This window comes from Eptatretus burgeri, chromosome 15 (assembly GCF_056783735.1).
Source record: "Eptatretus burgeri isolate ZD-2024b chromosome 15, Ebu_testis_v1, whole genome shotgun sequence".
Taxonomy (NCBI): domain Eukaryota; kingdom Metazoa; phylum Chordata; class Myxini; order Myxiniformes; family Myxinidae; genus Eptatretus; species Eptatretus burgeri.
In genome coordinates, this window is record NC_140975.1 from 34,773,671 (window position 1) to 34,801,503 (window position 27,833).

General features: G+C 44.9%; 1 long non-coding RNA gene and 1 pseudogene across 3 annotated transcripts in view; both read right to left on the reverse strand.

Moving 5' to 3' along the window:
• Nucleotides 1-250: 250 nt before the first annotated feature.
• Nucleotides 251-27,833, reverse strand: part of LOC147011909 (uncharacterized) — a 172,120-nt gene continuing 144,537 nt past the window's right edge. For 2 of the 3 annotated variants that reach the window (XR_015051784.1, XR_015051783.1), the window contains 2 exons: nt 1,215-1,307; nt 251-466 (listed from right to left, as the gene is read on the reverse strand). This is a non-coding gene — a long non-coding RNA (uncharacterized LOC147011909). Of the gene's footprint in view, nt 1,082-1,214; nt 1,308-27,833 lie in introns of all 3 variants that reach the window. The other variant, XR_015051786.1, reaches the window with a different exon arrangement.
• LOC147011910 (uncharacterized) lies at nt 16,953-17,925 on the reverse strand (annotated as a pseudogene).

Here is a 27,833-nt window from a genome sequence, read left to right on the forward strand (position 1 = left end):
TTAGGGTATTGCGTCAATTGCTATGCGATCATGCAAAGGGGATTTAAAGCGGAATATCATTGATTCTTTACTTCGTTTTTTAAATTTTTTTCTTTTCGAAAATCTTGCAACAGGGAAGAGCAACGTCACAGAGGGTAAAACGCAATGGGTTGGTAGTGGGGCCACGAGTGAATAAAACTAGAAAAGGAAAGAATGGACAGAGACGGAGAAGAAGGAGAAGGAGGAGGGGGAGGGGGACTTTTGTATCTTTTTATTATAAAAAATAGAAAAGAAAGCCTCCAAATGGGAGTTACATTTTCATTTCAGAGAAAGAAGGAAAACCCAAGAAACAATTTTTGAAGAAAGGAAGGGATTAATCGGGTGGAGTATATACAAAACATTTCACAAAAGGATAAACATTCCTCTCGGACTTTGCAAATAACTTCTTTGATGCATTTTGATTCAAACTGTGGTAATCTTCCAGTTACTGAAAAGAAAAGAAAGCAAGAAAGAAAATTTAACATGACTTTTTACAAGGTTTTTGAACAAAAACAAAGCATCTTCATCATTTACTCCAACACCATCAAGTTTTCTTTTCCTTGACTTGTATACTGCCATCTTTCCCTGAGCAAGCAGGAAATTGGCTAACACAGCATTGGAATTTTTGTGTGGGATATCCAATCCGTAGATGAGCACACAAGTGTTAAAAAACAAACCAAACCTCACAAAACAATTCTGAAGTAAAATAAACAAAGGTGCCAACCGTTGGCATTCAACATCGATGTGAAAAAGGTTTTCAGATTTCTTACAAAAGGGACATTCATCAACAAGCAGATTTGAAAAATGGTGCAACAAGTCATTAGAATGAAGGATCCAGTGTACTAGTCTCCATCGGAAGTCGCCATGTCGTGGTGGTACAGGAGGGTGATAAAAACCTTTCCAGTTAGGAAAATAAGGGGGAGAACAAGGTAAGAGGTCTCTCCATCGAACCTTCTGTCGTGTTATTTGCCGTTGTGAAAGAAATTTTACACAACCCAAATAAAGGTCTTTTTGCTTGGGAAGGCCATTGAAGCCTACGTTAAAAGGGGCACAAGGAAGAGGGCTGGCAAGAGAAAAAGCACACACGAGTTCAGGAAAGGTAGAGAGAGCAGGTATTCGATGTGCATTATTTTCATTGCTTTGGTGGTCTTGCTCCCAAGCAGGTGCAAGCTGTGTGTATGTCCAAAGCACACTACCTGATATGCGTGCCACAATTCGAGAGGATCGCACACCGACCAGGCTTGCCAATGCATCAGCTCCGATCCAGCTGCCGTTTGGGCTGAGAAGATCTGCGACAGATTTAACACCCTTGTCGGTAAAGCGTTAAATAAAACACCTATCAGCAGGCATATCATGGAAAAAGGAGTTGTAGAACAAATGTTCTTCCAGAAACATCTGTTTCATGTAAGAATGTGAAGCTCTTGTTATTGTCAGAGCTTGCCACGCATTTAGCATGCTCTGATAGAAACCCAAGAGGGGGGATGTGTCGATTTTGGAAAGGTCCATCAGGAAAAGAGAGTGGTTATAGCCTAGCCTCCCAGCCTGTTGCAAAAGGTGACGAGCGACGTTGACCCATCGTGGAGAGGGTCGCATGTATAGCATGCGAAAAGCAACCGAGAGTCGAAAGGCCATTAGCCGGCACTTTATGTCGACCAGACCTTGTCCTTCATCAGTCAGTGGTAAACTGAGGACCCCAGGTCGCAGCCAGTGTTTTCCGTCCCAGAAAAAGGACACAAAGCACTTCAGGAGCTGTTGAAGCAACACCGCTGGAGGATGCAGCACGAAGAACCTGTGCCATAAGGTAGAGGCCACCAGTGTGTTGATGACCAAGACCCTTCCACGATATGAAAGTTGTGTGATCAGACCTTTCCATTTTTGCAGTTTACCCTCAACAAAGTCAAGCAAACCAGCCCAATTTTTTGCTGCTGTGGTATTATTACCGAAGAACACTCCAAGGTATTTCACACCATCATTGTCCCATGACAGTGGAGCAGGAAGTCTTGGCGCCAAGTAGCACAACGGACCGAGCCAAAGGGCACTCGTTTTGTTCCAATTAACTTTGGATGAAGAAGCCTTTTCAAATAAGGACAAAGAATAACGAACGATGTTAACGTCATTGATATCTTGTACGAATACACGCAAGTCATCGGCGTATGCCAGTACCTTGATGGGCCGTTCAAGCTGGCACAAAATAACCCGTTAGTCTACAGCGCAAAGAAACCAGTTGGGGTTCGATGGAGAGAGCATAAAGCAACCCGGAAAGAGGGCAACCTTGTCTAATTCCCTTGTTAATAGACAAAGGTGCAACAAGTTCATTGTTTATCTTAAGCACACTATAAATATTATTGTATAGTAACTTAATATAAGAGATGAAGGTTGAACCAAGTCCAAACCGCTCAAGTACTTCGAAAAGGTACCGATGGTCAACACGGTCAAAGGCTTTCTCCTGATCAAGGAGGGTTTTCTTAATCTTAAGGGTTTTCCTTGCACAGTTCAATGATGTCTCTCACAAGGGAGATGTTGTCAGAGATGGAACGTTTTGGGACACAGCAACATTGGTCTTCTTTCAACAACGAGGATAAATAAGGAGTAAGTCGCGATGCCAGGGCTTTTGAAAATATCTTATAGTCCATACATAACAGGGAGATAGGACGCCAATTTTCAATACTCAGCATGTCTCCCTTTTTTGGGATGAGGGTAAGAAGAGCTCGTCGCCAACTCTGAGGTCGCTCTCCAAGCTGGTAGCTTGCGTTCAAGGTCTTAATGAGTTCCGGACCCAATAAGTGCCAAAACTTCTTGTAAAATTCGGTTGCAAGTCCATCCAATCCAGGTGCTTTCCCAATGGCGAGGCCGTGCAGGGCAGTGCCAAGTTCATCCAAAGTAATGGGTCTTTCCAGTTGGGAACGCCCATCTTCACACAACACTGGCAGGCCTACAGAGATAGAGGTGACACTGACAGGATTTATTTGTTCCATTGAATATATTTTCGAAAAGTATTCCTTCACGAAAAGTTTGATTTCTGATTGTGTGAAGGTAATGGATGAATCTGCTAATCGCAGCTGAGAAAGCTGTTTACTGGGAAGACGTTTCTGTAAGGAAAAGAAGTACTTAGTTGGTACGTCTGCCTCATTCAGGTGTCGCACCCTCATCCGAACTAAAGCACCACATGCATTCCTCTCGGTTATTTCCTTTAATAAGGACTGTTTCTCAGTTAAGGTTTTTTGTATGTTACTATTATTTTGTCCGATGACCCGTTGGAGTTGTAAAATCTCGAACTGTAATATTTTCTTTACTTCATGGTCAGCCCTTGTTGAGAAAAAACGATACTGTTGACAGAACCCTTTAATTTGGGTTTTTACTAAATCCCACCATATCAGCAGGTTAACGGAACAGCTTAACTTCTGTTCTAGGAGAGCCGTCCAGAAGGATTCAAAGGCCTGAATGAAGTTGAGGTTTTCTAGTAAACTGTTATTGAATTTCCAGTGAGAGCTCCCTGGACATGGTTTAGAGAGTTGAATAAAGACACGAGCTAGGGAATGGTCGGAGAAACCAGAAGGCACGATATTGGATTTATAAACTCCATGTAATAAATGAGAATTTACATAGATGCGATCAAGCCTCGTAAGTGAGACGTGGTTGTTTAAACAACGACACCATGTATAAGACCGATCAGAAGGGTGCTGCATGCACCAAATATCATGAAGATTATATTTCACAATGATGTTTGCAAAAATTTTTGCAGTACATGGTTGGGGTTTCGGCCCGTTCCGGTCAAATGAAGCATTAACAGTACAGTTAAAATCGCCACCAATAATTAGACAAGTCTGCAAATCCAGCGTTTGCAGGAATTTTCTCAGTTCGGCAAAAAAGGAGATCCGCTCGTCATTTTTGCTTGGAGCGTACACATTGAGAATTGTGAACTTGATCTGATCGATAGAGAAAGTCACGGAGGCAAGGTGTCCATCAATAATACTCATAAATTTAAGGCAGGACGGATGGAAAAGTTTCCCAAAGACAAAGATGATGCCTGCCCTCGACGTGGAGTTGTTACTGAAGAAACATTCCTTGTCCATATATAGTCGCCACTGAGCCTGAACAGATCGGACAGCATGGGTCTCTTGTAACAAAGCTATGTCAAGACTGTTGACCTCTACCAACTGTTTAATTTGGATCTTGCGGAGCGGACTTCCACCACCATTAACATTTATTGTTCTGATCTTGAAACTGGCCATGAGGAAAATAATAGCTTCTCAGAATAAGATCAGAAGCGGGATAATTGATTAGGATGCCTTTTCGCCTTGGCAATCAGTTTTTGTAAGTGGTGACAGTGTGTCTGGTGGAAACCGAATAAGTCAGGCTTACGTACGATAGCCTGAGCACACTCAAGGAAGGACGGTAGATCTGGAAAGTATTCTGTCAGGTTTATGTTGCGTTTCCAGTATGTATTTTGTAAGAAGAGTCTTATTTGTTCAGGGGAGGGGGGGGCGTGGGACCTTGATTGGTCGGCTTCTCCACCGTTTCCACCTGACTGTTTCTGTTTGCTTCCTCCAGGTCAGATTCGTCAGAGTCGGTTTTAGTTTCCGAGTCACACAAGCTTGTACTGTCCTGCATCTCGATACTGTCGTCAGTATTGATACACGGATCTGTACTGGTTACCACGTCTATGTGCTCTTCCATTGTGGGAACACCTCCTGGTGAAGTAATGGAAATAATCGGGGGATTTGATGATACGGAAACACCGTCAGTGGATGTGGCGATATCGCTTCCCTCAACTGTAACAGTGTTATCGACCTCCAACGGCGTGGAGGTATACAGTACTTTGGGGGTCTCTCGTAAAACATCCATTTTAACATTTCCAGCATTTCCAGCTTCACCACATGATGGACTGGGAGCAGTAACAGGATTAACATTTGTTTCACTATTTCCCGCTGACAAGGATTCAGGGTTAACATTTGTTTCACTATTTCCTGCTGACAAGGATTCAGGGTTAACATTTGTTTCACTATTTCCTGCTGACAAGGATTCAGGGTTAACATTTGTTTCACTATTTCCTGCTGACAAGGATTCAGGGTTAACATTTGTTTCACTATTTCCCGCTGACAAGGATTCAGGGTTAACATTTGTTTCACTATTTCCTGCTGACAAGGATTCAGGGTTAACATTTGTTTCACTATTTCCTGCTGACAAGGATTCAGGGTTAACATTTACCGAAGTGACAGCAGGTTCATCACTAGTGGTCTGTGCATCAATGCGAATGGACTTTCCAAAAGGAGCGTTTTAAACGAGTGAAACAGTTTCATTTACTGCGATAACAGTTAAAGCGGTCTCTGTCAGGGAGACGTCAATGTCCTCACCGGCAAGTATGGTAAACTTGTTGGCCGTAGGTACCGGGGTTCGGGTCCGTTCCGGGTCCATTCCGTAGGTACCGGGTACATTCCGGGAAAGCATTGTAGAGTGACGTCAGTCAACTGCGGGAACATCACCAACAGATTCCTCGTTTGTAAATGCTCCCTTCTTCTGGGTTAAACGACCATCAGATAAAGTCTTTCTCTTCCTTGATGAAACGACGGTGAAACCATCCCAAACATTCGTTTTGCTGTTTGGACTATCGGGCTGGGAGGCCTGGGAGGACTGGGCCTTATTACCGGACACGTGATTCGTTTCCTTCACAGTCGAGAAAGAAGAAGAAGAGGACGGATCCTTGTTGACGAGGTTTGTTTCATCGTTTGACGAAGTCGCTTTTGGGCAAGATCGTTTCAAGTGTCCGAAATTACCACATTCGAAACATTTCAGGGTGTCAGTAGTTACATAGACTTGGTAATCATGATTATAATTTTGAGTTTTAAAACAATGTTCAAGGTTCTTTCAGCGTTAGAGGGAGGAAGCACCACATAAGCTTGTCTCCGAAAAGACATCACATGCTTCGTCCGATCGTCCTGGCGACGTAAAGGTAACATCGTGATTTGAGAAACCACAGAATCATAACGAGATAGTTCGGAGATCAGCGTCTGATTCTTCAGGAAAGGAGGAGCGTTCGAGATCATGACCTTCAGGGCCAGTGTGTCGAGGGGAGACGAGCACGAAATGTCCGTCATCTGTTGATAGTCCGGTCGATACGATTTCGTGAACCAGTTCTGTCTCAGACACGAACATTACCACACGTTTGTTCATTCACGAGGCTGCACGAACTTTGTCAGTACCGACTATGTTTCCCGTGGTGATCACGAGATCCTCGACGATGACGTCGTCGGGCGGGACACAGACGACGCCATGTTTTCGTGTTAATGCTTCAAAGGGCCGCATAACGGGAATACTAAGTCATGTTTTGAAGGGAGAGGAGGGGTGATTACTCTCGTACAGTAATTAAATACGAGCCAAGACAGGTTTCCAAAGGAAATAAACACAGCTCCAGTGAAGAAAAAACGATCAGTTGAAGGCCCGGGATGGGCCGCCAACTTAAAGTTCTCCACAAAGAAGCTGTGGGCTCTTTCTCTCTATCTCAGGGGAAAAAAGGTATGCGAGGAGAAAACAGGGGGATGGGGAGGGGATGGGATGAACCAAAAGGCAAACCGTGAAATAACAAGGACAGATGAGCTGGGTGGGGTGATGATGGTGCGACGGATGCCTCGCTGAAAGGGGAAAGGGTAACAAAGACTATTATTAACCTTCAGCAGACAAGATGCATTTTTGTACAATAACTTAACATAAGCAATAAATTTTTCCCCAAACCCTGTTCTCCTTAATCCATCAAACAAAAAAGAATGGTTAACACTGTCAAAAGCTTTTTCTTGATCTAAAAGTAATAAACCAAAACCAGGAGATGTAGTTCGACCGAGACTGATCAAGTCTCTCACCAAAAAAAATATTATCAAATATGGAACGTTCTGGAACACAGTATGATTGATCAGTGCCAATCAAGAAAGAGATGACTTCCTTTAGACGGGTTGCAAGTGCTTTTGACAATATTTTATAGTCCGTGTTGAGGAGTGACACAGGCCACCAATTTGCGGTCTCATGTACATTTCCTTTCTTCGGAAGGAAACACAAAACTGCCCTCCGGCAGCTCAATGGCAATTCACCTTGTTCAACACTCTCCTGAAAGACCTCAAGAAGAGTAGGGCGAGAATGTCCCAGAAAGCCTTATAAAATTCAGCCGGAATGCCGTCTAGTCCAGGGGCTTTCCCATCCTTGCTATCCTTGAGCGCAGCAGTAAGTTCTCCAAGAGAAATGTCAGGCTCAAGCAATTGCTGTTGGTCTTCAGACAGAGAAGGGAGCTGTTCAAGCATTGGCTTCCTGTTCTCCTTATTCACAGCTCTTTTTGCGAAGAGTTCAGAAAAATAGTCTTGTAGTTCATGCTTGATATCACTCTGGGAGGTCAACAAATCACCACCAGAAGAGTGCAAAGCATGGATTTGTTGAGAGGTCTTGACCATTTTTTCCAAATTGAAGAATCCTATGTTTGGTGTGTCAAGTTGGATTTTTTCGTTCCGCAGTCGGACGAAAGCAACAGCCGCCCGCTCTTTCACCATTTTAGCCAGAAGGGTCCTTTTCTCCGACAACTGCTGGACATTCATGCGAGACAATCCAGCTTTCTGCTCACAGATAAGTATATCGTTTTTTAAAGCAGATATCACACCAAAAGCGTTGTTTGTGCTGTAAGAGCAGTATTGTTGGCAAAAAGGTTGGCAAAAAGATCTTGTCAGGTCAGGTTCGATCTGTGACCTGCTACAGGTACCATGTAAACCTGTACTAACCTGTTCCATGGTCGGGTTGTCGGCGACTAAACCGTCTCCCCCACCAGGTTTTCTGGTGAGGAGGGTGTTTGGATATGGACACCCAGCAGGATTAAAAACAAAACCTGTCAAAGGGCGGAGGAGCTCCTTGTGAGCCAACGGCCATCCATATCTAGTGCCCAACTGTGTCTGCGGACGTCCTCCTGCAGTTGGGTTACTTCTTATTAGGAGGTTGGTGGCAGGATTTGCACTCCAGCCACCGTAAAACGCTTCATTCCGCAAAACGCAAAAACGCAAAAAAAATCTGAAAACCCACTCCGTGGGAGTACCTCCTGTGCAGCTTCCCTTCGCAGGGCAGCTCACCGGATGATGGGATTGGGGCAAAGCCTTCGGGACCCCCAATCTTTGATAGGAGGGAAACCACGGGGTAACATCCCTGGGTCAGATTGCGGGAGAGTGTGTCGGAGTGGTGCTGAGGTGTCGTCCACCAGACGGCGGTCTCCTTGGGTTAACCTGAGGCGGTCCCTTCGGGTGGGTGCCTGGAATGTCCTATCCCTAAGAGAGGATGATCACCTGTCTCTGTTATCATCTGAGCTCAAGCGTTTGGACATCGGGATTGCAGCTCTCTCTGAGGTTCGGAGACCGGATTGCGGCGAGATAATGGTGGGTGGTTACACCTACTATTGGTCTGGTCGCTCTGATGGTTACCATACCCAAGGAGTTGCTGTAGCTGTGTCCAATAAGCTGACCCCAATGATAATTGAGGTAACACCGGTCAACGAGCGTATTATGAGATTAAGGATTCGTCACTCCTTAGGTGTCATTTCCCTGGTCTCTATTTATGCTCCGACTGAGGCGAGTGATCTTACCGTGAAGGATGCATTCTACGCCACACTCGAGTCTGTGGTTGATCAGTGCCCCAGACGAGATACACTTCTAGTCTTAGGGGATTTCAATGCATCGACTGGAACTGATAGGGATGGTTATGAGGTGTGTGTTGGTCCCCATGGGTCAGGAACTATGAACCAGAATAGCACTAAGTTCCTTGACTTTGCAAGAAGTCATGGACTTAGGGTGGCTGGTTCATGGTTTCAGCGCCCGCAAGCTCATCGCTGGACTTGGTATTCCAACGCTGGCGGTGTGGCAAAGGAGATTGACCATGTCCTCATTGACGGTCGTTGGAGGATGATCCAGAACTGCAGGGTCTACCAGAGTGCTCAGTTCCTCAATACTGACCACAGGCTTGTTGTAGCAACTCTAAAGCTGCACCTTAAATCCTGGAGAATGGTACCATCCCAGCCTAGGCTGGATGTTGCCAAGCTCAGGGATGAGAGAGTAGCTGAGGAGTTTGCGAACAGGCTGAGTGGACACTTGGGGGGTCTGGGTGCTTTGGGGGTCCTGAAGAGTTGTGGAGCACCTTCAAGACCACCGTCCTTGATGTTGCCGGTGGATGCCTTGGAGTTCACCGCAGGGCAAGAAGAAAATTTTGTCTCTCAAGGGACACTGGATACCATTGACCAGAGTCGCAGGGCCAGGCTGAATGGCAGAGCTGAGCTGTTCAGGGAGCTGAGGCGTAAAACTGTACGTGCACTGAGGGTGGACAAGGAGGCCTATGTGCGAGGAATCTGTGAGGGGGTAGAGCATCACCTGTGGACAGGTGATTCTCGTCCCGCTTACAGGGGAATTCGCGCATTACGTTCATCCAAGCCCATCCCTCGGAGCACTGCAGTTCGAGCAGAGAGTGGTAGGCTCTTGACAGAGGAGTCTGAAGTGAAGGCCCGCTGGGCCGGTTACTTTGGGCGGTTGTACCAGGCTGATCCCCCAGCTGTCGAGTTGGACGTCAAGGGTGTTACAATCCCTGTTGCTGACCCTCGAATCAACTGTGGTCCACCATCGCTTGTGGAAACACGGGCTGCGGTGAACCAGTTGAAGCGGGGCAAAGCTCCAGGGATCTGTGGCATCCATGCTGAACTTCTCAAGGCTGGTGGAAATGCTGCACTCGCGTCGTTGCATGCAGTTTTGTGCTCTGCCTGGAACACAGGCATCATCCCAACTGACTGGAAGAGGGGCCTTGTTGTCCCTCTCTGGAAAGGGAAGGGTGATCGCCAAGACTGCAACAACTACCGAGGGGTGACGCTGCTCTCAGTGCCGGGCAAGGTCTTTGCTCGGATAATTCTTGATAGGGTTCGCCACCATCTGCTTGAGCACCAGCGTCCAGAGCAGTCAGGCTTTACACCAAAGAGGTCAACGATTGACCGTATCCTTGCTCTTCGTGTCCTCACTGACCGCAGACGAGAGTTTCGGCAGGGGCTGCTTGCAGGGTATGTTGATGTCTGTAAAGGGTTGGATTGAGTGAATGGGGATGTGGTGTGGAGGATTGTTGGTGTTCGTGGGGTGCCATGGAAACTGATCGATCTGATGTCTGAACTCTACTCTGGTACTGAGAGTGCTGTGAAGTGTGGTGGTACCGCCTCTGACTTATTTCCAGTTGTTACTGGAGTTCGTCAGGGATGTGTACTTGCCCCCACACTTTTCAGCACTTGTATGGACTGGATTTTGGGAGGATGTCGGAGATCAAGTTGCGGTGCATCGTTTGGCAATGTCAAGATCTCGGACCTTGATTTTGCAGATGATGCAGTCATCTTTGCGGAGACTTTAGACATCCTCTTGGGGGCCCTCGAGGTGCTGAATGAGGAGTCGGAGCCGTTGGGATTACGGATTTCTTGGGTCAAAACAAAGATCCAGGCTTTCGGTGACATCTTGGATGCTGCTGTCCTGTCTGTGTCTGTTTGTGGTGAGGATGTTGAGGTCGTGGATAGATTCACTTACCTTGGCAGTGATATTCATGTCTCCGCAGGTTGTGAGCCGGAGGTCAATAGACGTCTGGGTCGGGCCTGGGGAGTCATGGATTCACTGGATCATGGGGTGTGGCGCTGCCGGTACCTGTGCGGGAGGACGAAAGTGCCAGCCTTCAGGTCCTTGGTACTTTCAGTCTTGCTCTATGGGTGCGAGACTTGGACTTTGACCAAGGATCTGAGACGGAGACTTAATTCCTTTGGTACCAGGTCTCTTCGGAGAATCCTTGGCTATCGCTGGTCGGATTTTGTGTCCAACGAGCGGTTGCTGAGAGAGACTCGGATGAGATTTGTTACCTGCATAGTCCGTGAGCGTCAGCTGCGGCTGTATGGACATGTGGCTCGTTTTCCTGACGCTGATCCTGCTCACCAGATTCTCTCAGCGAGGGAGTCTCATGAGTGGAGGAGGCCAGTGGGCCGACCACGTGCCTCATGGTTGCAGCAGGTTGACCATCATCTCAAGGAGATGGGGATGGGCCTGGCATCTGCCTGGGGGATGGCCAGACGGAGGCCCCCGGAGTACCGGCGGAAAGTGGACGCAGCGACGCGCTGTTCTGGCACATGCTCCCATACCTGACCTGACCTGTTGGCAAAAACATTTGATTTGGGACTGTGTGCAGTCCCACCATTGTCTTAAGTTCAAATATGAACCCTTTTGTGACTCGCATTTTTCCCAAACCATTTTAAAAGCTTCTATAAAATGTGCACTTTGTAAAAGTTTCAAATTAAAAGTCCAATATGCACTTCCACAGACATGATGAGGAAAGCCACACACCATAACAATCATGTGATGATCGGAAAAACCAGACGGCCTTATATATGAGTTCTTAACAATGTTTACCATTTCATGATTAACATAAAATCTGTCGAGGCGAGCCATCGTCAAAACATTTCTTGATGCACAAACCCATGCATACTGACGGAATTTACGGTTTTGTACCCGCCACACATCCACCAGTTTAAACTTTTTGACTAGCTGTGCCAAAGGCCTTGCACTGGGTGGATGAGGCTCACAAGTGTTCCGATCAAATTGTGGGTCGAGGGTGCAGTTGTAGTTACCCCCCAGACACAACAACATGGTTAAGTCAATGGTGCTTACAAACTCTGCCAACTTGTACAGAAAGGCACCTCTTTCAGAGTTAGCACGAGGAGAGAAAACATTTGTCATGCAAATCTTTAGGTTACTACTGACAAATTGCACAGACAGTAAGTAACCTTTGAAAATTTCCTTACAAGTTATCTCCGAAGGCTGGAGTCAAGGATGCAACACTATTGCCACAGCAGCCTTGGCCTCAACAAGCGCAATCGAGAAAAAAAGACAACCTTTAAAGATTTTACACCACTCATCCTCAGTAGACTGATTTGCATGCGTCTCCTGTAGCATTAGCACATCAATTTTTTTCATTTTGGAAGAGCTGAAATACCTGGAGGCGACGCACACAACTGCGGCCTCCATTGATGTTCACGGATGCTACTTTTATCTCCATTCTGTTAGTTATTCTTGAAGCTCTTTACCAGCCCGAGTAACAAATTTCCTTAACCTTTGGAATTGAGGATCTGACATGTTAACCTGATAAGGATCACGAATCATACTCCTTGCAGTTTTAATGAAATCGTGTAAATTCGGGAAGTAATCTTTGATTTTTACGTATCTTTTCCTGAATGTCTCATCCAGGAATTTAATCACATTTTCTTGAGACACTAAGGTTGTGTCGTTTCCCCCCTCATCCTCTTAAGAGCTTAAAGCACTGAAATGTGGGGTCAAAGAGGTTTCATCTGAATCAAGTGCTTCATCGATGGCCTCTCCTATTACTTGTGGAACACTTACTTTTGGCTCAACAAAAAGTTCTGCTCTGTTTACGGACCCTCCGAATTTGCCTTGTCCATGTCCTTCCCCTCTACAACCCTTCCATCATCATCTGTGAGGGAGGGGTTGACATTTAACTCACAGGGATTTTCCCCTTTATCTATTTCTCCATCAATGTCAGACAGACAGAGCTGTTAACTCGTCTGAACAAGTTTGGCTAACAGGACAAACACTTAAAACATTCTAAGATGCCTCACCGTTCTCTGTGTCCCGCTCAGAGTCGGCCAGTGGAGCAAGCGAAGTTTCCACATCCGCACACGACTCCGGTACCACCAAGGGGTTTCCAATGTCAGATGTACCTTGGAGGTCCACCTTATTCTGTTCCTTATTCTGTTCTGGACCTTATTCTGCTCCTTAGCATCAAAGGCATCAACATTTGACCGTTTTTGGCATTTTTCCTGGTATCCGGAAGAGATACCTCCATATCGTCCACACTGTCCTGTACAGTGGATGGTAAAGGAGAGGAAGCAACCACTTTCACTTCCTCATTTGGTGGGGGTGGATTAATTACGTCACGATTACACACCCTTTTTCCAACGCCGGTCGGGGTGGACGAGTCCAATTCGTCGAACACCTCAGCCGGTGGGGGGGGGGGGGGCGGGGCTTGGCTCCCGATTCACCTTCTCCCCATCAGTTTGTGGTGAGGAAGAATCGTTCCTCACCGAACCTTCACTTTATTGCGGTGTAACCACATTGGGACAAGCACTCTTCACATGCCCGTAAGCTCCACACCCAAAACACGTCGTAACCTCTGAGGAGGCAAACATTTTATATTCAAACCCTTCGATTTTTACACTGAGGACAACATTCAGTGTTTTACCATTTTCAGGTAGTATCATGTAAACCACTCTTTTAAAGGACATGACGTGGTTAAATTTGTCACTAACATGATGCATCGGCACCATTGAGATCCTCGACACAACCTGACCGGACTTGTTTAAATGGTTACACAAGTCCTGGTTCCTTATAAATGGTGGAATATTATTAATATTAACTTTAACTGTTGGGGCCTGCAAAGCGAACATAGAGAGGTAATGTTCGGTTCGATGAACAGGCCATGCTCAACCACTGTGGCGACCACGTGTTCCTCCGACACAAACACCACAAACTTCTTATTCGTGCCAGAAGCAGCACGAATACTATGTAATCCAACGATGTTACCGATGGTGGAAAGCACATCGTTAAGTTCCACCTCACTGGGAAGGAAGCAAAAAACAGCGTGTTTACGAATTAGTGACTCGAACATCTCGACACGGAAACGTTCACCTGCCATTCTAACTCAAGAAAACAAGTTAATAAACTTTATCGAGAGAGAGAAAAAAAAGGCGTTTTCACAAACAACAATAAATTAACGATTAAAGTTGAGAATTAACAAAGAACACGGTCGCAGTGAACGAGAAAAACCTCCTCCGCCGGCCATGCCAGGCCTTAGGCCTACGATTTTCGACACGAGACCGTGGTCTCCCGTGGTGTCTCTCTCTCTGTCTCTGTCTGTCTCTCTCTCTCTCTCTCTGTCTCTCTCTCTCTGTCTCTCTCTGTCTCTGTCTCTCTCTGTCTCTCTCTGTCTCTCTCTGTCTCTCTCTGTCTCTCTCTGTCTCTCTCTGTCTCTCTCTGTCTCTCTCTGTCTCTCTCTGTCTCTCTCTGTCTCTCTCTGTCTCTCTCTGTCTCTCTCTGTCTCTCTCTGTCTCTCTCTGTCTGTCTCTGTCTGTCTCTGTCTGTCTCTGTCTGTCTCTGTCTGTCTCTCTCTGTCTCTCTCTGTCTCTCTCTCTCTCTCTCGCTCTCTCTCTCTCTCCCTCTCTCCCTCTCTCTCTCTCTCTCTCTCTCTCTCTCTCTCTCTCTCTCTCTCTCTCTCTCTCTCTCTCTCTCTGTCTCTCTCTCTCTCTCTCTCTTACCCCCCCCCCCCAGACAGGAAGGAAAAAAAAACACGGGAAAAGTCCACAAGTAGAAAACGAACACATGGGAAACGAAAAATGGGGAAAGTGGAAACACCAAACAGCACAGCAGAGGAGGGGAACTCACAACACGAAGCAAGGAGCGGCAATGACAGTTCACACAACATACCAACAGCCAGCAGGGGGTGAGAGAGAGACAGAGAGACAGAGAGACACAGAGACACAGAGACACAGAGACACAGAGACAGAGAGACAGAGAGACACAGAGAGAGACACAGAGAGAGACACAGAGAGAGACAGAGAGAGAGACAGAGAGAGAGACAGAGATAGAGACAGAGATAGAGACAGAGATAGAGACAGAGATAGAGACAGAGACAGAGACAGAGATAGAGACAGAGATAGAGACAGAGACAGAGACAGAGACAGAGACAGAGAGAGAGACAGAGAGAGAGAGAGAGAGAGAGAGAGAGAGAGAGAGAGAGAGAGAGAGAGAGAGAGAGAGAGACAGAGAGAGAGAGAGATAGAGACAGAGACAGAGATAGAGACAGAGATAGAGACAGAGATACAGAGATACAGAGAGAGAGAGAGAGAGAGAGAGAGAGAGAGAGAGAGAGAGAGAGAGAGAGAGAGAGAGAGAGAGAGAGAGAGAGAGAGAGAGAGAGAGAGAGAGAGAGAGAGAGAGAGAGAGAGACGTTTCATATTTCATTCGAAAAATACCAAAACACCCAACCCAAAAAAAGTTAAAACAGAAACAAAGAAGAGACCAGGCCAATCATATTTGAGAAACAAAGATATAGAGAAAAGAAAGGATACAACTGGACTTAGACCCTTATTACCAATCAAATACCAAATTCCCATCAACTACTCTGTACAAAGAATTTGTCACCGAAGCTCGTTCAAATTCTGGTAACTTCCCCTCATGTTTAAAAAAAAACAACTAAACTCTAGTTTAATCTGAGTAACCATGAGATTCTTAAAAAGCAACAATAGGTTACAATATCCTTCTAATAAACCTTCGAGTTTCACCTTCTGAGTCTGACAGATCGCCATCTTTGCCCGAGCTGACAAAAAAAAATGCCAAAGGTGCTTCCTTTCAAGACCCAGGCAAGGAGTCAACACCAAAAATGGAAACTCTAAAGTTAAAACGCAAAGATAAATTACTCAACAGTTCCTTTAACAACGGAAATAAGGAAATTAAATGCCAACTCTCAACATATGCATGGAAAAGAGTTTCAGCTGCACCACAAAAAGGACATTCATCAGGTATCAATTCAGAAAAAAATGTGAAACACATGATTTGTGGGTAGAATCCAATGGGCTAGCCTCCACTGAAGGTCCCCAGTTCTTTTGGGTATAAGCATTTGATAAAACTGTCCCATTGAGGTTGAGAGGAGGATACATCCAGGAACAAGCACGGCCACTTCCTATCGTTCAATTCATGAATGGTACGCACTAAATTCACACAAACCTAACACAAGTTTTGCCGTTCTTTCGGAGATAATGAACAGGAGGCCTTCCGAAGGAGAGGAATTGGAATTTTATATACCGAGTTGGCCGTACAATTATTTGGAGAAAGCACAAGATCTGGAAAAGGAGGTGCCGGTGGCACCGGAACAGGGGACATCCATCCATCGGGACCATACTCCATGCAGAGCGTTGGTGCTGCCTAAGCAGTCTCCTTGGCTATTGGACACAATCCTGGACGGGTCGCCACTCCGACACAGTATACCAGCATGCTGGTACTCATTTTGCCGACCTCGGAAGGATGACAGGCAGAGTCAACCCCACCTGGTATGAATTCAACAGTGGAGTGGGGTTTGAACTCAGGATCAGAGGATTCCAAGCCACCACCCTAACCATTGAGCCAACACCAGGTATAACAGGGGACACTTCCTCCCCATGTAGGTTCTCGTCATGGAACCTTTTCAAAACACCACATAGCACAAGAGAAACATGTCTTGCTGACCTTATGCTCACAGCTTCCACCAGAGCAGCAGCACAAGTTATTACCCACAAAATTTCTCAACGAAACTTCGATCTTTCAGGATACTTTTGAATAGTGGATTATAAAAGAGGGGTTCATGCAAAAACATTTATTTTGTGTACGACGTTTTCCAGCGGCTCACTTTAAATGCTTGCCAAGTGTTCCAAATGATTAGAGTATAAAAATAAATGATGTATAAAAATTAATCGGCGAACACCGTTCAAACTTCGACGGGTCGCGAGAAAACAAGAATAATTTAAACGAAAGGAAAAGGTATAATGAATACAAAATAAGTACATAAATAAATAAACACGATACACTAATAATGCACAACAGTAGATTGGCACGGACACTGAGGTTGTAGAATAGAAACAAGCTGATTTCACTGTCGAGGCTTCAATTCACTCAATCAAGGTGATATCTGAAAGCATAAACAAAACACAAGTATAAACATTAACAATCGTAATAAGGCAGTAAATGGTAAAGGCGATACGTTACTTTAACGACATCAACTGACGTCTCACCAAATCACATCATGAAGACACGGGAAACGCCCGGATCTCCTCACAGCTTCACCCTCGATACCTAACGCGTGACATTGCGTTACTCGTGACCACACAGCTTCCAACAACCACAACACTTTAAAGATTCATCACATTCACCCCACCTCGAAAGTTCAACCAAATATTTCCCAAGATATTCAGGAGGGCGTCTGATCCGTTCAGATCGCCGCAATGGGGACCGTTTAACTGATGACGAGGGTTCAGTTGCACTCGATTCCTCAGCTAAAGTCTGTTTCTCTGCCGTAGGAGAATTGCTTGGTGTTACCTCTCCATTTTCGAAACCAGCCTGCTGTTGCTCCACAGGTAGGGAATCACCCGTCACGTTCCCAGGTGGAACATCACCAGGAGGTGCCAAATGTCGCAGTGATACAGTGGTCTCTCGGCCATCAGAAAGTCTGACGTGGGCATACTCCGGACTTGCGTCAATGAGTTCGACTTCATCCACCAAGGGATCATACTTGCTCTGGCGCACTTGTCTTTTCATCAGCACAGTGCCAGGAGAAGCCAACCAGGTGGGTATAGAATGTCCGCTGGTAGATCGGCGCTGGTAGCCAAACAGTCGTTCGTGTGAAGTGGCATTAGTGGATGTGAAGAGTAGCGACCGAACAGAATGCAGAGCATCAGCCAGAACAGCCTCCCACTGCGCAGTCTTCAGTTCTCACGACTTAAGCGCTAAGGTCACAGCTTTCCAGATGATACCAATGTATCTTTTCACCAGTCCGTTTCCTTGTGGGTTAAAACCAGTTGTTCGACTGGTGGCAATGCCGCGTCCATGCAGAAACCGTTTGAGTTCTTCAGACATAAAGGAAGATCCTCGGTCAGAGTGTATAAAAGAAGACATACCAAATATTGCAAACAGTTGGCAGAGGCATTTTCTGACGGTTGCTGAAGTCATGTCAGCACATGGAAAGGCAAAGGGAAACCTTGAAAACTCATCAACAACAGTTAACATGTAGCGATTGTCCATCACTGACGGCAAGGGTCCTTTTAAATCGATGTTTAGCCTCTCGAAAGGCAAGGTAGCATTGATGAGATTACTTCGGGTGGCCTTATGGAATCTTGGTTTGAGTTCAGTGCAGACTGGACAAGATGCACTCACTCATCCTTTTAACTTCTTCAACAGAAAAGGGTAGATTTCGGCAGCGCACGAAGTGGGCCATTCTTGTTACACCTGGATGGCATAATCAGTTGTGGAGATCTTGCAAGGTTTTGCCGTTAATAGCTGAACAGCAAATTCGTGAAAAGGCTTCAGCAGCAGCGTTTTCTTTCCACGGGCGATCAATTATGTCATCGCTGTAGCATGACAGCTCGATGCGCCACCTCATAATCTTTTCATTCTTGATTTTTCCAGCTTTTTGTTATCAAACATAAACGCAACAGACCTTTGGTCAGTAATAAGCTGAAAATGATTTCCCAGTAGATAATGCCTCCATTTACGCAGTGCCTCCACAATTGCATACGCTTCCTTTTCTACTGCTGAATGCCTTTGTTTGCTACCAGAAAGAATCCTCGAGAAGAATGCAACAGGTTTTCCAGACTGGTTAAGCATAGCAGCAATAGCGTGATCGGAAGCGTCGGTTTCAACTATGAAAGGGACAGTTTCATCTATAGCCATCACAACAGAGTTGGTGATGTCTTGCTTGAGAAGTTTGAAAGCTTCAACAGCAGCTAATGATAGAGGGAAGCTTTTACACTGTAAGAGGGGACGAATCTTTTCAGAAAAGTTTGCAATCCACTGTGAGTCATGCGCAAACATTCCCATTGCCCGACGCAACGAGGGCATATCGTGTGGGGGTGGAAGCTCCTGAAGTGGTCAAATGTGCTCAGGATCTGGTTTAATTGTTCCATTTTTAATTGTGTAGCTGAGGAGGTCGACAGATTTTGCAGAGAATACGCATTTGTCATTGTTAAATGTCAGATTATACTTCTTAGCGGCATTGAGAAATTTATTCAGGTTTTCATCATGTTCTGCCTGGTTCTTTCCACACACCATAACATTGTCCACGTAAGCAAAGGTATTCTCTAGCTTCTCCTCCAAGATAACGTTGTCGATTATCCTCTGGAAGCTTGCGACACCATTAGTAATGCCAAATGGAATCCGGCGGAACTGATATAGTTTTTGACAGGCTTCGAACACTGTAAATGGTTTGTCTTCTTCTGTTAATGGGAATTTGATGAAAGGCACTGCACAAATCGATTGTACTAAATATCTGATATTTAGCTACATTTCCTACCATTTCATCTATTCGCGGCAATGGGTAGGCATCGAGTAGAGTGAAATGGTTAATTGTTTGTGAGTAATCGATGACCATCCGCTTTCTATGATTATGGTTGGTTGTAACTAATACTTGGGCACGCCATGGAGACTCGCTAGGTTCAATGATTCCTTCATCAAGAAGCCTCTTGGGTTTCGGATTCAATAAACTTGGTATCTGCGCTGGTATATCGCAGTGACTTCACGGCTATTGGCTTGCAATCGGGAGTTAGGTTGGCGAACAACGAAGGTGGAGAAACAGTGGCAAGTCCGCAAACTTTTAGAGATGGCTTGGCTCCACCAAAGGGAATCCCAACACTCGAATGCTGTTTCAAGAAATCGTGACCCAGGATGAGGTCAGCACATAGGTCCTGGAGAACTAACAGCTGAACATCACTGTAGGTATGTTCTGATAAGATCAGCTCAACATTGCAATATCCCTGAACATTTGAGTACAGGGAAGTGGAGGCCATTGAAACTTTAATGTTGGCAGGGAAGAGCTTCCACTTGTGGGTTTTTACCAAATTTTCGCTCACGAAGCTTTCGGAGTTTCCATTATCGATCAAAGCTGTGACCGAGTGCCCATTGATCTGCACTTTCACAACAGCTTTAGCTAGGCATTCCGGCGAAGCAGCAAAGAGTATTGCCAGAGTGGGGATAGTCGCCGAGGTTAGTTTAGAGGAAGTGGACCTGCACACTTTAGAGAAGTGGCCTTTCTTTCCGCAACTGTTGCATGTCGTATCTCTTGTAGCGCATTTGCTACGAGGATGCCTATTATATCCGCAGAAGAAACACTTAGTATTCACAGTCGCAAAAGTGGCCGTTGTAGTGGTGTTTCGCTCCACAGATGGATTCGCTGCCGCTATCGTTTCCAGAGCTTCTTGAGATGATTCTCGGATCTCCACAGCAGCAGTATCAACAGGAGGGACAGGCCACCCATAGGACTCGGAATGTTTCTGGGCCATCTCTAAAGCGCGAGCTTGGTCGAAAGCTTTTTGAAGGCCCAATGTTTCATTTTCCAGCAAGCGTTGTCGTATATGAGCCGATTTCAGTCCATTTCTGAAAGCGTCGCATATTGAGTCGTTTCTACACTGCTCCGCAGTTGTGGGCCGGAAGTTACAATCCTTGCTTAACTGCTCCGGAGCTTGCATATATCGATCGAGTGTCTCTCCCGCCTCCTGTCTGTGTGTAGCAAGCACGTCTTGCAAATACCTCGTTATTGGGCTTTACATATTATGCTTTGAGAACGTTGACGGCAGCGTCGTATGTTTCACACTCAGCGATGTATTCATCGACTGAAGGTGCTACGTGATTAATGAGCATGTTCAGCTTGTCCGGGTCGTGAGTAGCGATGGCTGCCAGAAATTTTGAGAAGGTGCGGTGCCAATGGAGCCATTGCTTAATTGCCGTGCTTGAGTTCGGATCGGCATCAAATCTCTCTGGTTTGAGGAACTTGTCCATGGTGTCGGATTCAGTGAATTAAATTGTTGTAGAATAGAAACAAGCCGATTTCACTATAGAGGCTTGAATTCACTCAATCAAGGTGATATCTGAAAGCATAAATAAAACGCAAGTATAAACATTAACAAGTCTGGAGACAGCGATGGTTCATGAGCAATGTACACGGTTCGCCTTTTTTATTTTTTGACCTTTGAGGGGACGCCACGGGCAAACTGGCGGGAATCGGGAAAAATGCAAATGATGAAAGTTGTAGTACTCGAAGAGCACTACTTGCATACCAACTTTCATTCAAAACAGTTGAAAACCCGAGGAGCTCGATGCCCAATTTGTTGATTTTTTTGACATTTTCTAAGTTCGTGACCTTGTGACCTTGACCTTGGGATGAAAATGAAAAAAAAAATCGAGCTCCGTGGGGCTATGCAGGTGCCATTGGGCTAACCAAATACTGAAACCCTTGCCAGATTCGACAAATCCCCTCGGAGAAGATGTAACTTGAAACCGGCTACCCCCTAAAAACACATGTTTTTTGGGCATGGATCCGCCCATAATGGGAGTACCATGCCCATTCTCCGGAAAACACAACTAGATCATGATACAAACCTCACACCCTAATTTTATCAAGATAGGATCAAAACCCACGGAGCTATGCTCGGGACAGACAGACAGACAGACACACACCCATAACAAATATCGTGGTCACTTACTGACTCGTGAACCAACAATCATAATAAGGCAGTAAATGGTAAAGGTGATACATTACTTTAACAAGATCAACGAATGTCTCACCGAATCACAAAACGAAGACACAGGAAACGCCCGGATATCCTCACAGCTTCACCCTCGATACCTAACGCGTGACGTTGCGTGACTCGTGACCTCACAGCTTCCAACAACAACAACACTTTAAAGATTCATCACAACTGCCCAACGCACAACGAACGTACCGAATACCGCCATAAATGCTTTTCTCTCCCTCTCTCTAACTCGGAAAATGGGGTGTTGTGGAATTTTCTGATTTGTGCTATTAACCGACTTGGTGTAAATCTTGTTACTCAATCTGTAAGAAACAATTAATTCACTGTCCACAACTAAAAGTACATTTCATCAGAGAACATTTATTTCATGGTACCACAGAGTCCAAAGCACTGAGATGTAAACATCCCAATTATTTGCACTAAGCTAAGTTTACATTTTCTGACATTTATATGCTTTCGTGGGAGTGGAGAGGGCTGGGAGATTCAAAGGGAGAGAGACCATGGTGACTTTCAGCTGGTCTTGGTGAGAATCAGACAAAATACTAAAAAGCAGACAACCAAAAGGAGTACAGGATAAGACCGTAGGTTATAGGTCTTTCAAAGAAATGAATATAAGGAATTGTGTATATAAAAGGCAGTGAGTACATGGGTCTGATAAGCATGAGGCAAAAGAACTCAAATTGCAGTACGTGTTCACCGGGTGAAAGAGAATGACATAATCATGGCAAAAGTTGCAGTGTTATCAACCAGGTCACCTTGTTTCATAGTAAGGCATCCCCCTCCCCCCCAATCAACACCCAGACAAAAGGGAAACACAATTGACAGCCAATATGACTATAGCAGAAGTATTAAATTTATAAAGCACCAGCAACAATTATAATTGAGAGTACATGAATAAAATCAATTTTTTCTTCCACAGGGGCACAAGAGGGGGGGGGGGGGAGAAAACACTGCACAGCTGGGTAAGGTAGACAAGAGAGCAAAAGGGACAACACAGAGTTAACACACGCACCAACACGCCGCCATGACACTTACACACAGAGAGACAGACAGACACAGAGACAGAGAGAGAGAGGAGGTGAGAGAGAAGAGAAAGGAGGGAGAGGGGGGAAGAGGGGTGGGGGAGCTTGTAGGGGACAGGAATGGGGGAGCTCAGAAGGGGGTGAAGAGCTCGGAAGGCGGTGGGGGAGCAACACCTTACCAAATGTCACTATACACTCCAGGAGGGTGGGAGTGAAGAGGATGTGGGAGAGAGGAAGTGGGGGGTGGGGTGGGGAGAGAGGAAGGGGGTGGGAAGAGAGTAAAGAGGGAGCGAGGAAGGGTAGGGGAGCAAGGAGGGAGAGCTAGGAAGGGGCGGGGTAGCAAGGAAGGGGGAGGAAGGGCAAGAGCAAGGAAGATAGGGAGAGCGGAAGGGGGGAGGACGTGGGGAGGGGTGCGGAGTAGAGCGATGCTTCACCACATGTTGTTAAACACTCCGGGCGAAGGGGTGCAAGGAGCGGGGTGGGAACGAGAGAGGAGAGGGAGGAGGAGAAAGGGGGGTGAGAGAGAAGAGGGTGTGGGAATGAGGTGGGGTGGGAGAGCAAGGAGGAGGAGGAGCGAAGAGGGGGGAGGTGAGGAAAGGGGAAGGAATGGGGGAGAGTGAGGGAAGGGGGGGAGGGGGAGTCAAAGATAATGTTATATTATGCTTTGTAAAAAAACAAAAAAACGCACGCGCACACACACACACACACACACACACACACACACACACACACACACACACACACACACACACACACACACACACACACACACACACACACACACACACACACCTATGGCTATATACTTCCAGGTGTTTATGTAATAGATGTGTTCCTGGAAAACATCTTTTAAATGGAACTTCAAAATTCCTTTGATTTTTATGCTGTATTAAAAGAGAAATGCTTTCATGACAGTAAATAACTGAGTGGAAAAGTTTCGAAGTTGCATCACTCATCCGCCCGAATCCTCTCGTTATATTATGTTAATCGTTTGTTCTTTCTTTTAATTTGAACTTTAATTTAATTTATTTTGCCTTCATAACTCCAGAGATTCCCCATGGAAAACACAGGTATGGTCGCCTTCACGTTGATCCCGCTGGTTAAATATTTTCGTGGCACTCAAGGAAACAAGCTCAATGAAACAGGTTAATTTTGGCGCATTCCTAAATCTTTTGTTTACTCAATATAATTCTCCAAAGAGTAGAAAAAGATAAGTTTAACGCTTTGTAGATTTCACATTTTGTTGTGTATATATGGGGAAGGAGGGAACACAGCCTTGCTTGTTTAAAGTAAATAGGTATATTGGCTTTGTTATAAGACTCGTTATCTATTATAGATAGATTATCTATAATCTATAGAATTATAGATTCCAGCAATCTCTGTGTGTCTGCCTGTCTGTGACCACTGTTTCTCGGCAACCACTGGTCCGATCTAATTGAAACTTACCAAGTATATTGCTGGGGCCCTGTGGATGTGCCTTTTCAATGTTTGATATTAATCAGACAAGTGGTTCCCAAGTTATGGCCATTTATTTACCAAACCAATGACAGGACACGGTGCTATGACGTCACAATTGACGTCAATTCTTCTTCTTCTTTTTTTTTTTTTGCACGTACGGCCACGCACGTACGGGCACGCACATACGGGCGCATACTAGTTTCTTTAAATTATCAGATTTCACTCCAGATTTTAACACTTATTTAGTCCGGACAATATCCAAACCTCAAAGCAGGAATCATATTTCGATGATATAGTTTAATTAGTCCGTGAAAGTAGATCGTGGAAGATTGCATCATATAAATGTATGAAATCGCTCAAAGCTCTAAATTTGAAAAAGCTCTAAATTTGAAAATTATAGCACTTACAAAAGTGGACGTTGACAACGATTCCAAGTGATAATGAACAGGCATTCGATAATATGAGTGAGGAAAGTGAAAAAAAAAACTTTATTGTTGTGGCCTGTTCCAAGTCAATTAAGACATTGTTGAGCAGTCCGAACAAAATGGCAAATTAACACCCCAGCGAGATAACATAAGATACGGCTTAATACCCTCGGGAGTGAGGTGGCTGAGGATGCGCCTGATAAAGGATATAATTAAATAAGGCTGTTGATTCTCTTCAAAAGGGGTGTTTTAATTAGCTCAAATACAAATGTTCACTCTTGCACTTCCTTTACATTGTCTTGGTATGCATGCAAAGTTTCAGGCTGAGAGGTTTCATGGTTTTGGAGTTATGGAGGAGACACATACACTGACTTGTCTTCTCAATTAATTGGGGTGATCAGGTTTTTATGCGCCATTTTATTCATGCTCTCATCCTATGCCCCAATCCCCATTATTTATTAAAACTGTTGCTTTTATTCAAGAATACTTCTGTGCATTTGAGCCACTGGGTCATCCTCCAGCATGATTAACTTCACCTCAGAACTGTATGCGCACTGAAACTGCAGTGTGGAAAAATTAATTAATCCTTATCGCACCGTGAACGTGTCACGTATGGAGAACATCTCCGCTGGGTATCTTGGGAGTTCATCTGCATCAATCAAACGTCACCCATTAGGGAGACCGAGTCCATTACAAATTGTTGTCAGGAATTTCCACCCGGATTCAAATCCCACTGAAAAACGGAAGACAGCAAATGGAATTTTATAAGCCTCATTAAAATTTGAATTTGTTGCTGTCAGGAATAACTTTAATTTGAATTCCAAATTCAGTGCAAAATTATCTGTATATATCAGATATAATGGGTAAGCATTCATTTTAGAATCAACAAGTTTAAAAAACACATAAAATGTCATAGCCCCTGTTGTTTTAGTAAATATGCTGTACGGAGTATAGGGCGAGCCAATATTTATTGATGAAACGGATGATCGAGAAGGAACCCGAAGAAGTAAAGTGCAGAGATGGAGCCATCAGGAGGAACCTGGATAGGATTCAGGTTTTAGCCACAACTCCACAATGCTCAAACCCATCCAGGTTGAACAACTAAAATAGCTGCCAGTCTACCAGTCGGCCATCTTTGATCAGATCACAAAATAAAATGAGGTGCAAGTGTATGCCATCATGTATTGTGTTTGTACCAAGTTTGAACAAAATTGCACCATGCATGTCAGAGAAATAGTTGGGGACACATTGAAGTAACAAAATTGCCACCAATTGGCCATCTTGGTTGGAGGAGGTGAGAGAGAAGGGATCACAAAAAAAAGATGTGCATATGGAAGCAATCATTCATTTTCTGTGTGCCAAGTTTGAATAACATCAGTATATGCATATCCAATAAATGGTTGAGGATGTGTTCTACATTTGCTTTTTTACAACTAAAATGGCCGCCAGTAAGTCATCTTGGACCTGATTTTGAAAAAAATTGTCGTACTTATGTAAGCCATCATTCTTTATCTGTCTGCCACGTTTGAACAACATCGGTAAATGCATATCCAAGAAATGGCTGAGGACGTGTTCAGCATCAGGTTTTTAAAAAAAAAACTAAAATGGCCGCCAGTCCGCCATCTTGTATCTGATGTCGCAAGAAAATATGCATATGTACTGTAAGCCATCATTCATTAATTATCTGTGCGCCAAGTTTAAACAGCATTGGTAAATGCATGTCCAGGAAATGGTTGAGGATGTGTTCAACACCAGGTTGTTGTTTTTAAATTTTTTTTACAACTAAAATGGCCACCAGTTGGCCATCTTTGATCGCATCTGCGAAACAAATGATGTGCTTCTGTATATCATCATGTGTTGTCTTTGTGCCAAATACAAATAAAATCGGTCTATATATGTCCGAGATATGGTTGCGGACACACGCATGAATGCACGCACGGACATGAAAATCGAGACCAAATCCATAAAGCCCCCGTTTCTGACTAAGTCCAATGGGGGCTCGTAAAAATACTATGGAGGACAAATATGATCTAAAAGCGGATGGGCATAATAGATGTCATAGCGACAACAATAGAGATGGAGCTAGAGGGAAATGTAGCGGTGCTCCCAAGAAGCCTGACTCCACCTGCCATCCTGGTTCCAAGCACCAGTGCGAGGGTGATACCCCCAGTGGGGCAACATCCCCACCCAAATGGCAGCTGTACTCAAGGCCAAAATTAGTGAAATTGCAGGCTAACCTGGTAACCAAAATAGAGGCCAGGGAAAAAAGAAAAGAGGTGACCAGCCTGGAAACCGAACTGGTAGCAGGGCAAAACAAATTAGCAGCTGAAGGACAAAATGGCTGGCATGGCAGCTAAAATGGAGGCCAGCCAAGACAGAATGCTGGCTGGCATGGACTCGGCCGAGAAGACGACAGGCAGTAAATCATGTCATTGCATTGGAAGTTTATCTGAAAATTGCTTGCAATTCAAAACAATATTTGGTCATATCTCTTGTGAACATCACATGGGTCCAATGTTTACCACTTGAACAATCATCTTGGATTGTCACAGACGAATCATCGCAGTGTGTGGCCAGCTTTTCAATGAAAAACTGCAAGAGCAAGCCTCGTCATAGGAGGTAACCATTTGCCCCATAAGGCTTGTTTATATCTCATTCAAATGCCATTTTAATCAATTAATTCTTAATCGTTTTATTGAATATTTAACTTCGTTTCTTTCCAACAAGCACTTCTTACGACTACAACACCATGCTGACCAAAATTGGACACCATTCCCAAAAAATAATTGGTGGAAAAAGACATTCATTATTCAGAGCTGTCTCGAGATTCACAAAAAGGGTTTTTTGCACTTGACATCGATATTGTGTAACTCAAGAAGCAAGCGATGTCAACACTAGAACACCATGAGGGTGAAATCAACGCTGCCTATGCCCTTGAGGCTGACGGGAATTGATCGGTGCTACCTTGAGGAGCAAGAATTACCTGCTCAGGTACGACAGCTGCAAGTTAACAATAATCTGTTTCTGCAGCTTGCGTCTCATATCGCAGACAACAGCAATGCCCCCCCGGGAGAGTGGGACAAACTTGTGCTCCGATGTCAAACACGGAGCCGATTATCTTGTAGTTTGCGGTGCCTAATGTGGGAAGACAGAAAACATCTGCAACATCTTTTTTTAATCTACACCTAATTAACTGAGCTTTTGGCACAGCTGCCTTTGATGTATTGCCCTTGCACAACTCATTTATGGTTCTGCTTGCTTGCAGTACATTTTCATTAAATTTTCCATTTTCTGCATACTTACAGTCAGTATGTCTGTCCTCTTTTCTTTTTCCATCTTTGCTTCACTTACTTGGTGTTACCAATGCCAAACATCAATACATCGCATCATCAAAAAAAATTACATTCAGGGTACTGTGCTGGCATTGGCAGTAACTCGCCAACTCTGCACGAAAAACATGGTGGGATCATTCACGACCACCAGCTAATGCCAGCAAACAGAACACCGAGTTTAATGTCGATTTGAGGGACCACGCACCATGCCTGA